At 37.7% G+C, this 13,026-nt stretch overlaps 1 long non-coding RNA gene across 8 annotated transcripts in view; it reads right to left on the bottom strand.

The window, feature by feature from the left end:
- LOC129392171 (uncharacterized) overlaps positions 1–13,026 on the bottom strand; it is a 119,602-nt gene that overhangs the window by 71,889 nt on the left and 34,687 nt on the right. For 7 of the 8 annotated variants that reach the window (XR_008617543.1, XR_008617556.1, XR_008617558.1 and 4 more), the window contains one exon: positions 1,318–1,591. The exons of the other annotated variant lie outside the window; for it this stretch is intronic. This is a non-coding gene — a long non-coding RNA (uncharacterized lncRNA). The remainder of the gene's footprint in view (positions 1–1,317; positions 1,592–13,026) is intronic. 8 annotated transcript variants of the gene reach the window in all.

Genomic DNA, 13,026 nt, shown 5'->3' with positions numbered 1-13,026 from the left:
AAGTACTCTGTGCCCCCATTTCTTCATATATAAAATACGGGATATTAGAAGTGCTAAACCAATAGTTCATTCAAAGTTAAAATGAATTCATGTATACATACACAAAACTTAGAACAGCATTCTGTGGGTAGTAGCAATATATAAGTTTTACGGGTTATTGTTGCAAATACACAGCTAAAGAACATTGTTAAAATTTATTCGTTGTTACTTCAAAGTCACCACTGTGTATCTTGTGCTATAATTCAACACACTTCCTATCATTCTCCCAAATACCATAGGCTACTGGGAACGAATGACTTTTTTGTTGTTGTTGTTTTACATAAATCTTATATTCATGGTTTATTAAAATAAAGCTTAGTTTTTACCTAAGTAGTTCACTTGGCTTAAGATGCTGTAAGGCAGTAAGTCATTTTCCCAGGTGGTGGTACCAGAAGTAGAATTACCTCAAAGCCAGTGAAGCTTCCGTTTCAGAGCCCCTCAGTTTCACAGGCTCCTCCAAGACTGTAGGAGGGTCTAAGAATGTGTTCACCAAGTAAATATTTTAATGTTCAAAAGTTGTATATGTTTATATATTTTTTAAAAGAAGAGGCCCCAAATTGCATAAGCTTCACGTTGCCCCAAACCTGGATTCACCCTTGGCTAGTATTGACATCACTGGCATATCTGTATGTAAGTGGGACAGAAATACTATCGCATGGCAGTAGTCCCTTCTACCCTGGGCACCTGGGAAGATTTCCATGCTTTCATTTGAAGCCACAGCATTATTTGCAGGAAATTCCTGTCTCAAGACCTCAGACCAAGCCCCATCTTCCCTGACATAGTCACAAGCTATGGGTTTTGTGCATTGTTTTCCTGCAACCCACAGATTTGGTGCATCATTTGGATACGTGCTATATGTCAAATGTATTGCAATTCTTTTATCCACACTGCCACCAATAGCCTACAATAGCTGCTGTTTGATTACCTTATTTTCACAGTGACTTTGGAACCCTCAGGTATGTTCCTGTCCCTGGTAGGATTTTCACAAAGCAGTACTGACAACTAAAACCAAGAATTATGTTATACACAGCATGTACAGGCATACGCTCACAGATGCACAGAATTTACTGCATTTTCTATCACCTTCCTTTGAATTCTTTGTACTCTACAGAAAAATATTCATCTACCCAAGATATTTCTATTGCTTCTTCTGACACTGACACCACAGTCTCTGAGCTGTAGAATTAAAGACACCCGCCACAAAACATTCTATGTATTTGCAATGGAAAATAAGAATTCTTAGTCCACAAGCTGTTATGTATTAAATTGGAGCTACACCTGTTTTTCTCTTGCTTATACCAGGCTTTGGGGAACTGAGAACCATATGGAAGCTGCCATTGCATTGTGAAGTATTATTCTCTTCAGGTTATTATTACTCAGATACTGTAGATCACACTGTTGAAACAATCTTGCATCTGCAAAATGTGCTCCAGGGAAACATCGGCAATTCCATTACTGTGAAAGGTATTAGAAGACTGTTTGTGGTGAGCTGCTGGCTCCTGTTCAGCTGCTTATGTACTCATTCTACAGGCCTCTCAGAGAGTTTTTACTGCTGAATAAAAAACAAAGAATCTTGTCATAACACAGGAAACAGAAGAGACGTAAGTTCCTTGAATGACAATTCCAATTCTGCCGTCTCTTTAAAGCTAGCCTATTGGCAATGTTATGATATAGAAACGAGCCCTAAAACTTCACCTTGTCCTTATAGAGCAGTTCTTGATTGTGGACTTGAATGTTCTTTATGGTTTCTCCAAATAGCCACAAGCTAGACAATATATTATCCTCAACGTACCAAGAACTGTCTGTAAACCAATCATTCCCGTCTGTCTGCTTAATCAAAAGAACCAGTCAAAAAATATTTTAAGGACTTAAGTTTTCCCTTATATTAATACACATATTTCAATAATTATCAGACTTTACTAATTCTTTGTAACAAAGGAAACCTTTAGATTTACAATGAGACTAATGAGATAGACTGGCATAACTGAGTTTTTTTAACCTCTCTAAGCATCAGTTTACTTATCTGTAAAAGGGAAGTGATATGATTACTTTGTACATTTGATGTGAGTACATGTTATAATGCCCAGAAGATGACTACCATGCTGCCTTCCCCAAAATAGCTTACATTCATTGAGAATATACTACAGTTACTACCACTATTCCATTACTTTGTATTATTTTTTTATTACCTGTCTTAATCTGCCCCCTAGATTATGAACTCCTCGAACATTAGACTTTGTTTTCTCCTTGCAGAACTTCTTTTTGTTGTTATTGGGGGGGTTGGGTTTTGTTTTGTTTTTTTGGTTTGTTTCTATTGAAGTATGGTTGATTTACAGTATCATGTATACCCGAGACTAACACGATACTGTAAACCAACTACACTTCAATTTTAAAAAAGGCATAACTGATCTTATCCAATCCCTCCTGTGTTGCCTCAGGCTGCCTTTTCCAGGTCCAAATATTGAAGCCTCATTGCTACCATATGTGTGCCCCATCATGGTAACCTCTGGGCATTGCTAGCGCTGTCTTTGCAAACTCATAAATATATGCCTATATGGAACTATGAAGATACACACTAAATTGAGGATACACACTAAACAATTCTAAATTGTTTCTGAATCACAGTGGCTAGGAGGTCAGGGGAGTCATTTGCATATTAAAACACATAACATAGTTAACTGTCTTTTAAACATTTACTGAGGTTTTTTTTCCCTCTCATTTGAAGAACGTTTTCAGGATAAAAAAACAATGCCCAGGCTTTACCCAAATCAATTAGAGAATGGAGGTGAGGGGCAGGGGAAGGATTGATAACACTACTGTGCAGCCAGGCTGAAACTCTTTATCAATATTTGCGGCCAACACGTAACCTGGGAAGGCTACCAGTTACTTTGCACAGTGTGATTTAATGAGATTTAGTAAGATTATAATACACTTTTATTTTGCGCCCCCCGCAAAAGCTCTGCTAGGCTTTTCAAAGAGCCATGCCTTGAATTTTACATGTTTATTACATGGTAACCAAGCATTGGTTCATGGTTGTGTTTATTTTGATAGAAAAATAGGATAAAATTAAAATGTGTATCAATTCTAGCACATGTTAAATATACATGCATTAGTAAATTCTACAGATCAATCAGCAAGGTTGCTTTCCCTAAACTTAATATCTGCTAATGCTCTTAAAGTAGCCCTGCCACAATTCTTCTAAATAATTTGGCCCTGTGGCTTAGACATTTCCCTCAGACCATGTCACTTTGACCCCAAACATGGAAAATCTCATATTGATTTCCCCATCAAAGGAAGGAAAAGCTCTGCTTACTCCTGTAAATGCTTAATTAGAGAGGCTCTAAGCTGGTCGAAGAAGGTCAGTTCTGTACATCAAACAGAGCCCTCCTTCCTCTGTCTGTCCTTTTCATTTAGAAAGTAAAGATGCATTAGGATATGCAAATACAGAGAGATATGCAGGTCATATTTTCTTTTCTTTACCTATGTCATGATGAATTAAAAATTAATTTTTTTAAATGCTAAGAGTAAGCACTCTTTCACTTACTTTTGGCTTTATTCTGGTAGAAGCTTGCCCTTATCACAAGCTATTTAATGATAATATTATTCATTTTTATCTGGGGTTTTTATACTAAAGAGGGGCCTTTGGTGGTTAGCTACTCACACTCACACCAGCCTTTGGAAGAAACCACGAATATGCTCTGTAATAGGTGACCTCACCTTTTTGATAACAACTGATTGGATGAGGGAGGGGAGGCTGACCACAAGCAATTATTCATAGGCCATTAACTGGCCTATGACAAGGTGTGCCCAAGAGAGATGCATTGTACTAGACAGAAACAAGACACCCAATCAGAATCTGAGAGGCACTTAGTAAAATCACTTTAACTCTTTCATTGTGTTTCTCACTCATTAAACCATCCTCCAATAGGCTGGCCTCCTGTGATTTTTCCATACTACAAAGAAATTTGCTTACCCTGATATCCTGATCCACCTCTGTACTCTTGTATTTTTCATTGTGAATTAATAAATTGTCATGCAGCTAGGTAAGCAAGTCTACCTTCTGAGAGATCAACCAAAGCTTCATGCACTAAAGGAAACTCAAGTTGCAGAGAATACAACACTTAACACCCATGGACCTCTAGAGCACTTCTTCTTAAACTTTAAGTCTACACAGAAAGCACCAGATGCTGCCGCTGTTACTCCTGCATAAACCATGCAAGACTCCAGAGACCCTAGCTCTTCAAAGTGTAGTCTTCAGTCCAACAGCGTCACATGGGATCTTGTTAGAAATGCAGAATCTTAGGCCTTGCTTCACAATGACTGATCAGAATCTTTATTTTGACTTCAGTGATCTTATGTGCAGTAATAATTGAGAGGCAATTAATAAGGCCAGTAGTTGTCAAAAGACCAGCAGCTTTGGCATCGTCTGGGAATTTATTAGAAATGCAAATTCTCACACTGCAGCCCAGAACTATTGAATCAAAGTCTCTGGGACTGGGACCCAGTAATCTGTGTTTTAACAAGGCTTTCAGATGATTCTGATGCAGGTGAAACTTTATAAATCACTGCTCTAGACCAGTAGCTCCCAAACTTTGCTGCACATCAGAATCACCAGGAGAACTTTGAAAATTCCTGATATCCATATCACATCTTGCAAATTAAATCAGAATGCCTGGAAATGAGAGACAAATGTCAGTATTTTATAAAGATCACAGATAAGTCCAATGGATAATAAAGTTTCAGAACCAGTGCTTATACTGTAATAAATTCACCAAGAGAAATGGCAACTCTAGCAGAGGTTTTCTATTTTAGATCCACATTGCAATCATCTAGTCGATGCCAAGATCCCATTCCCAGAGATGCTGATTCAACTGTCTGGAAATCAGGATTATTTTTTCCTTTTAATTTTTCAATTTTAATTTGCGAAGAGAAAACCTCACCATTTGTGGTATACTCTTCCATGGGTATTCACAAATGCATACAATCACACTTCCACCACCAGAGTCGTTAATACAGAACAGTTTCATCATCCACAAAACTTCCTCTTACTGTCCTTTTCTGGTCAACCTCTCCCCCAGTCTTCAGCACCTGCAATGACTGATTTTTTTTTGTATGTTTCAGTTAGGGTAATTTCTGTTGGCTTAACCTCACGTTAATTGATTCCTTCTTCATCTGTGTTGAGTCTACTGATGAGCCAGTCACAGACACTCTCCATCTCTGAGTGTCTCATAGCTATCATTGCTGGGTTTTTTATCATCTCTCTGCTGTAAGTTTATGTAGAAACTTGCTTGCTGTTCAACTTTTCCATTAGAGCTTTTAATATGGCACACATTATGATTTTAGATTCTCTGTCAGATAGTTTCGATATCTATGTCATACTTAACAATAGGTATGTCGATTGTTTTGTTTCTTGGCAATGTTTTTTCTTCTTGCCCTTTTTATGCATCACAATTTTTTGTTAAAAATGACCAGCTGTGAAAGATAATACAGGCTGAGGTAAGTAGGTTTCATGCTTGGAAATGAGCACTCCTTTCCTTACACTAGGTTTGATTTAATCAAGTCAGAGGTTAGTCCGGATTTAATGTTTGTCGTAGCTTTGGTTACCCTCCGTGACCCATGTTGCTTTAAATTTCTCTAGTGATAGGTTGAGGTTGGGAGCTGGTCTGCCAGAAGGTTTTTCAGCATCTTCTCCACCATCAACTTTGTCTTCTTTTTACATTACACCTTAGAGTGGGTCTATCTTCATGTTCTTGCAACACTTCCAGCAGTATTCCAGTCTTACTTGTTACTTGACCTTGTTGATCTGGTGGTGGAGGGGGTGTTCTATTTTCTCCTAGTTTATACTCAGCTTCAGGAAGCCACTGTGTCCCTGGGTCTATGGGGTGTGGACTTCCCAATGCTCCTGCTTCTCTCCCAGCTATTCTTGCCCCTTCTCCCAGTGATAGCATTTTTTCTTTCCGTTCTCCTCCCCTATCTGCAATGTGTTTTCACCAGTAACTTTAAAAAAAGGCTCTTTTTCCATAAGAGATATAGGAGAAAAGAATCCAGGTATAATTTTGCACCATCATACAGTAGCTGTCACCCTCCACCTCCCCCAGACTTGCACCATCAGAAAGGCTTTATCAGAATTCTCACCAATCATTTTGGACCTCTTGGGATCTATGGAGAAGAATATGCAAGGCAGTGAGATCATCCCCTATATCTGGCTCCACAATGTCTTGCCAGCCCACACTCATCCTCCACCAATTTGTCATACCTTCTAGCTGAGTTCTCCTTCCTTATTCTTCCTTCTTTCTACATCTTCCCCAAGTAAGCAAATGCTCAGGTTCTGTCTATCCCTGCACAAGTCTGTTTTTATATTTTGGACAGTAAGCTGGGTTCAAGAAAAGCCACAAACTTACAGTTTATTCATCTGTTTTTGCTGTGAGTGTGTGTATGATACTCCTCCCAGCTCTCTACTTTCCAAAGCAGAAACCAGAACTCCGGCAATTGGAATTTTAAAAGCATTCCAAGTTGTACATCCAAGGTTGAGGACTACTGCCTTTTAAGAATAATCTTTGATGCCAGCTAGATTCTTCCAGTCAGAACATTCTACCTTGCCCTTTGCTAAGCATGCTGCACCACTCAAAATGGTTACAGGAGAATGCTTTTAAAGCCAAAAGCAGGTAAATTAATGGCACTAAGTTAATCTGCTTCCCCATTTTATGATCCAGTACTCTCCATAAGGCTATTAGCTTGATTTTATAACATCCTAGAGTTGTTGCCAAACTACGTAGGTAGATTTCTAGCTTTAAAAAAAAAGAAAGAAAAAAAAACCCAAAGAAAAGGAACGAGAAGAAGGGGTAATAACTCCACAAATAAACTTACTTATGAATTTTTCAAACCAAAGCATGATCAGGCATGAAAAATCAGTGAACCTAAAGGGAAAAGAGAGACAGGAAAAGAGACACATACAGGAAATAATAAGCCTGGCACATGCTGCAATTGAAGAAGGTATATGTGACCTTTTCAAGTCAAAATATTTGAGGTAGAACTAGAAATGGCTAACTACATAAAATTGTACATTGTAACCATGCTGAAAGACATGTTCAAAGCCAGTCAGCATTGTATTATTTGAGGAAAAAAGTCGGAGACCCAAAAGAATAAATGATCACTTAAAACATTCCTAAGCTGTTCTGCACTGTAACTTTCACAGAGAGAATTTCCAAAGCTTGTTTTCCTTCTTTCTTTGAAAATGGAGATCTTTTGTTTTCCATAAAGATACTTTTGGAAAATTACTAAAATCTCCCTTATCTTTCTCCTTTTCAGGATTTATATTACTGTCTTATAGGTACTATTTCCTAGTATATTGATATTCTCCAGTTTCAGGAACTTTCCAGGTTCTCCAAGCTTCACATATCTACCTTGAACTCAGAAGAGACAATGCCTACAGGAGTCACTATCCCATAATGTAGGAGCATCTAAAGTACTAAAGAATTACAAAATGAAGGTCATTTGGCCCATTCTGACTCTTTAATTCACTTTGCCTCTACTCCTACTTCTCTTAATCCAACACAGAAACACACACACACACACACACACACACACACACTCACACACACACACACACACACACACTCACAGACACAGCTATACCCACTTAATTACAGGTAACTGACATATATCCCTGGAAACGCTCAAAAGTGAAATATAACTTCTAATTTTACATCTAGCGCACTTGCTGACTCCTGGATACTATTCTATTTCACATTCGAGGTATACACCCAATTATGCATATCTATGCATATTCTGAAATATGTTTTCTTAGTTCCAATTTCAACAACCCCTGCTTTCACCTGGCCATCTAGTCATTTGCTTGCTATTCTAAAATGTAAATTCAGTAATAGCTGCAAAATTTAATCTAGACTGGTTTAATACCAGGAGTCACTGATGTTTAACAGCTCAAAACAGGTTCCCAAATTAAGAAAACATGATTAAATTACATTTGTTAAAAACAATACTTTTACATTCACGTTTTAACTGATACCAATAATTGCGAGAGAATGTAAGAGTCAATGAACCAAAAAAGGAGCATTACCAATTAGTGCTTTTGCAATCTGTGAGCAATTTAGAAACAGGTTTCCAAAATGTAGATAAGAACATGAAAAACACTCAAGAAACTACTAATGAATAAACCCCAAGGTGTGTAGATTACAGTTGGGGATTTACCACCATTATCTGATAACTCTAGGTCACCTAATCCACCGAAGACTGACTTTTCATGTGCAGATACATACATTTTACTTTTGTTGATTAAAATTTCATCAGGTTGTATTAAAGAGGATTTATTAGGCAAGAAAAAATGAAAATACATTTACTCAAAAGATGTGTATATGGACACACATAGTTAGTTCCCTTTCCTCTAGCAATCCAGTCAGTTGTGGCTGGCTAACTATATCCTGGAAATCAGAGTGCATCTAAAGGTTCCCAGGTCTCTGTAGAAGTATAGGTAAAAAGACAGTCCAATTTAATTTCTAGGTGGTAGATTCAGGTCAGTTCTAAGTTTTCTCAAAAACTCCTGGGAGAGAGATTGTAATAATATTGGGCTTTGAAAAAAAAGATAGTAAGAGTAGACAGAATAGTGTTCTATAACCCACTCACACTGGCTCCAGATAACCAACCGTGTACTTCTTCCCAACTCTGCATTGAAATCGCTCTGACAGGAATACGTAGAATATGAACATTGACAAATGCTACAAATGAAATTTGTTGTTTGTTTTTCCTCCCAGAGAGCTAGTTTACCAGTAATCAAGAATAGAAGTTTGCAGTCAAAATAATATGAATGTCATCAATAAAAATTGTACTATAAGAAGTGCTATGCAATTAGGTTAAATTATGGAAGAGCTTATACTATGAAAGATTTGCTCCCATTTGTGAGAAAGATATTCACTAGGTCTATTTAAGCTGATATCCAGAGACCAAAATTTATATTCTTATTTGCCCAATAAAACACAGTTCTCATGGATGAAATTGTTATATCAAATAGCCATATTTACTAGTCAACAGGTATGTAACTACAATGGCCTGAACATTTGTGTCCCCCTAAAATTCATATGTTAAACTCCTAACCTCCAAGATGATAGTATTAGGAGGAGGTGGAGCCTTTGGGAGACACTTAGGCCATGAGGATGGAGCCTTCATGAATGGGATTAGTGGTCTTATAAAAGAGACCCCACAGAGTCCCTAGCCCCCTCTACCATGTGAGGACACAGCAAGAAGGCACTGGCTATAAACCAAGAAGAGAGCCTTCACCAGAATGTGATCATTCTGATGCTGTGATCTTGGACTTAACAGCCTCCAGAATTGGGAGAAATAAATTTCTACTGTTTATAAGCTACCACATCTGTGGTATTTTGTTATAGCAGCCTGAACGAACTAATAATTTGGAATGAGAAACACAAAAATACCTAAAATGGTAGTAGAACTCAGTCCATTTTAGTTGTTCTCTTTTTTTCTACATAATGAAGCACATTTTCTCCTTTCAAAATAAATATACTGTTCTTTGGCTGGAAGTACTAAACTATAAACCAGAAGGCCAAAACGTCTGTGGTTCAGATGAGGAAGTCTGGAAAAGCAGCCTCAGTGAGCACTGTGTATTTTCCTTCCATGTGATGATAGAAATTTCATATTTATCCTCAGATTTTCACTTTCTAGGTCAAAAAAATCTTGCAACCTCTATTTTTCTTGATTCCTATCCCAAGTTGACCTCAAGGTGACTAAAGAATTGTTGGTATTGGAAGTTACACATAAGGTTCAGAATGGGGAAATATTCTAGTAGCATTTGTAAAAGTTACCCTGTGTTCAATTTTTCCAATGTACCAGATGTAATACAGAAAATGATTCCAGACATTACAAAAACCTGCTAGAAAAATTCAAACTTAATCTTAGAGAGGTTCACAGGTGCTTTAACCAAGCAGCAGTCAAAATTAAAGTGTACTGCATATAAGAAATACCAGAGTTGCTTTTCAAGGCCTCCAGAAAAGTTGCAAATTCTTAGCATTTTTAATGCTGCAATTAATCAAGATTAAGTTGGATGATTTCAGTTCATTAAGACTGTATGAAAAATAGCAAAATTATTGGTAAAAACAAGGAATGCTTTTGGAAGTTCAAATTTTGCCCTTTAAATATAATTAGCAATGTTATTTATTAAATATTGTGACACAACGTTTCAAACCAAATCATTCAGAATATTATTTTACTTATTCTAAATCTTTGCCACACCTGAACATATTTTATGAAAACAACACTCCTTAATAACATTTCTACATATTAGGCACATGACATGTTTAAATAAATCATAAGATAATAAATTCAGTTTTTGCTTCCCAATGTCAAAATAGATACCTATCTTAGACAAAATGCTAGAAATGAAGTGAATTTTTAACTTTATAAATGTATGTGAAATTTTGGGATTTCATAATTTTTGAGAAAACCTTACTATTTCAAATAAGTTACCAGACTAGAACATGCTAATATACAAAACTGGACTAGGGGAAGATAAAGGAGGGCTCCATTTTAGCCCACAATATTTAATATAGTGCATTTCCTACACTAGAAATTCCTGCTTGTTGATGCCAAAATTTGGAAAGGAGTCCACATAAAGTTCCTTTTAAAATTCAATGGCTATTACTTGTAGGCTAGCCTCCCTATTGGACCATTATGGATTCTGCACATGCTTGGTCCAAGTAGACACCCCTGAGTCTAGGAATGACACAAGATACAAGGATCCTACTCTAAGTGTGGGTAAACAAGAGACAGCAAAATACATTCTGGGTTGATACTGGGGAATGGAAGATCTATAGTTTTTTTTTAAAAAACCACTATTAAGGTACTACTTCCTAGGGCCAGTATCTGGATAGCTTTACCCATACAAAGTCCCAGCATCTTCTTTTAGCTTTTTTATATTGACTCCTATGTTAGAAACAGTAAAAATTTATACTATTGTAAAATATTTTTGGAGAGATGAAATCAGTGAAAATGATGGTGTAAGAACTCAGAATTCTCTCTTCCATTAAAGCAATGAGGAACTGGCAAAAATTTGTCAGAACTCTGGAAATTAACCAAAGGCTTACAGCAATCTGAGGAGTATTTATTCAAGACATATGATTGAATATCAATAAAAAGAGCAAGCTTTTTGGCATTTTAACTTGCCCTCATCACACCCTATGCTCCAGCTCTGTAGCAGCCTGAAAAACTCAGCTCACGATCAGAGTGAAAGCTAACAGTTAAGCAGCCAACAGACAGGGCAGAATGGGTTGGAACTCTTTCAAAATCTCACTCTCAGAGAACTGTAACTCCACAGAAGCCTCCATTTGCAAAAGCTGTCTTTACTTGACCTGCCTCTGAGCTCACACAGTACAAAAGTCTTTTCCCCAAGGGAGTTTACCAAAAACATTTAGAGGCCATTGTTTAACTTTCTGGCTATTTGAGGCAGTAAATAAAATTTGGGGCAAAATATAGCTACCCAAAAAGATTAAAAGAAAACTCTGGAGAATAAGATATTTATGAAGTGCCTTGAGCACCCCTGGCCCTGCCTTGACTATGCCCTGCCTGACTTCAGATACTCAGACTCCACCTTTACTTTCACCTATGTTGGTGGCCCCAAAAGATGGACATGTCTAAAATGTCTTGAGGAGGACCTTCAAGATGGCAGAGGATTAACACATAGAGATTACCTTCTGCCCCACAAATACATCAAAAATACATCTACATGTGTAAGAACTCCTACAGAACACCTAATGAATGCTGGCAGAAGACCTCAGACTTCCCAAAATCAGTGTGGCTGGCAGGGTCTTGGTGTTCCGGCTGGGTGTAAAGCCTGAGCCTCTGAGGTGGGAGAGCCAAGTTCAGGACATTGGACCACCAGAGACCTCCCGGCCCCAAGTAACATCAATCAGTGAGAGCGCGCCCATAGATCTCCATCTCAATGCTAAGACCCAGCTCTACTCAATGAGCAGCAAGCTCCAGTGCTGGACACCCTGTGCCAAACAACTAGCAAGACAGGAACACAACAGCACCCATTAGCAGAGAGGCTGCCTAAAATCAAAATAAGGTCACAGAAACCCCAAACACAACACTGGATGTGGTCGTGCCCACCAGAAAGACAAGATCCAGCCTCATCCACCAGAACACAGGCACCAGTCCCCTCCACCAGGAAGCCTACACAACCCACTGAACCAAACTTACCCACTGGGGGCAGGCACCAAAAACAATGGGAACTATGAACCTGCAAAAGGAGACTCCAAACACAGTAAGTTAAGCAAAATGAGAAGACAGAGAAGCACGCAGCAGATGAGGGAGCAAAGGAAAAACGCACCAGGCCAAATAAATGAAGAGGAAATAGGCAGTCTACCTGAAAAAGAATTCAGAGTAATGATGATCCAAAATCTTGGAAAAAATCGTGATCCAAAATCTTTACTATTTTGGATCATAGTAAAGATGATCCAAAATCTTGAAAATAGAATGGAGAAAATACAAGAAATGTTTAACAATGACCTAGAAGAAACAAACAGCAAACAAACACTGATGTACAACACCATAAATGAAATTAAAAATGCTCTAGAAGGAATCAATAGCAGAATAACTGAGGAAGCACGCAGCAGATGAGGGAGCAAAGGAAAAACGCACCAGGCCAAATAAATGAAGAGGAAATAGGCAGTCTACCTGAAAAAGAATTCAGAGTAATGATGATCCAAAATCTTGGAAAAAATCGTGATCCAAAATCTTTACTATTTTGGATCATAGTAAAGATGATCCAAAATCTTGAAAATAGAATGGAGAAAATACAAGAAATGTTTAACAATGACCTAGAAGAAACAAACAGCAAACAAACACTGATGTACAACACCATAAATGAAATTAAAAATGCTCTAGAAGGAATCAATAGCAGAATAACTGAGGCAGAAGAACGGATAAGTGACCTGGAAGATAAAATACTGGAAATAACTA

The sequence above is a fragment of the Physeter macrocephalus genome, chromosome 1 (assembly GCF_002837175.3).
Source record: "Physeter macrocephalus isolate SW-GA chromosome 1, ASM283717v5, whole genome shotgun sequence".
In the NCBI taxonomy this organism is placed as follows: Eukaryota; Metazoa; Chordata; class Mammalia; order Artiodactyla; family Physeteridae; genus Physeter; species Physeter macrocephalus.
This window is presented reverse-complemented; position numbering and strand designations above follow the sequence as displayed.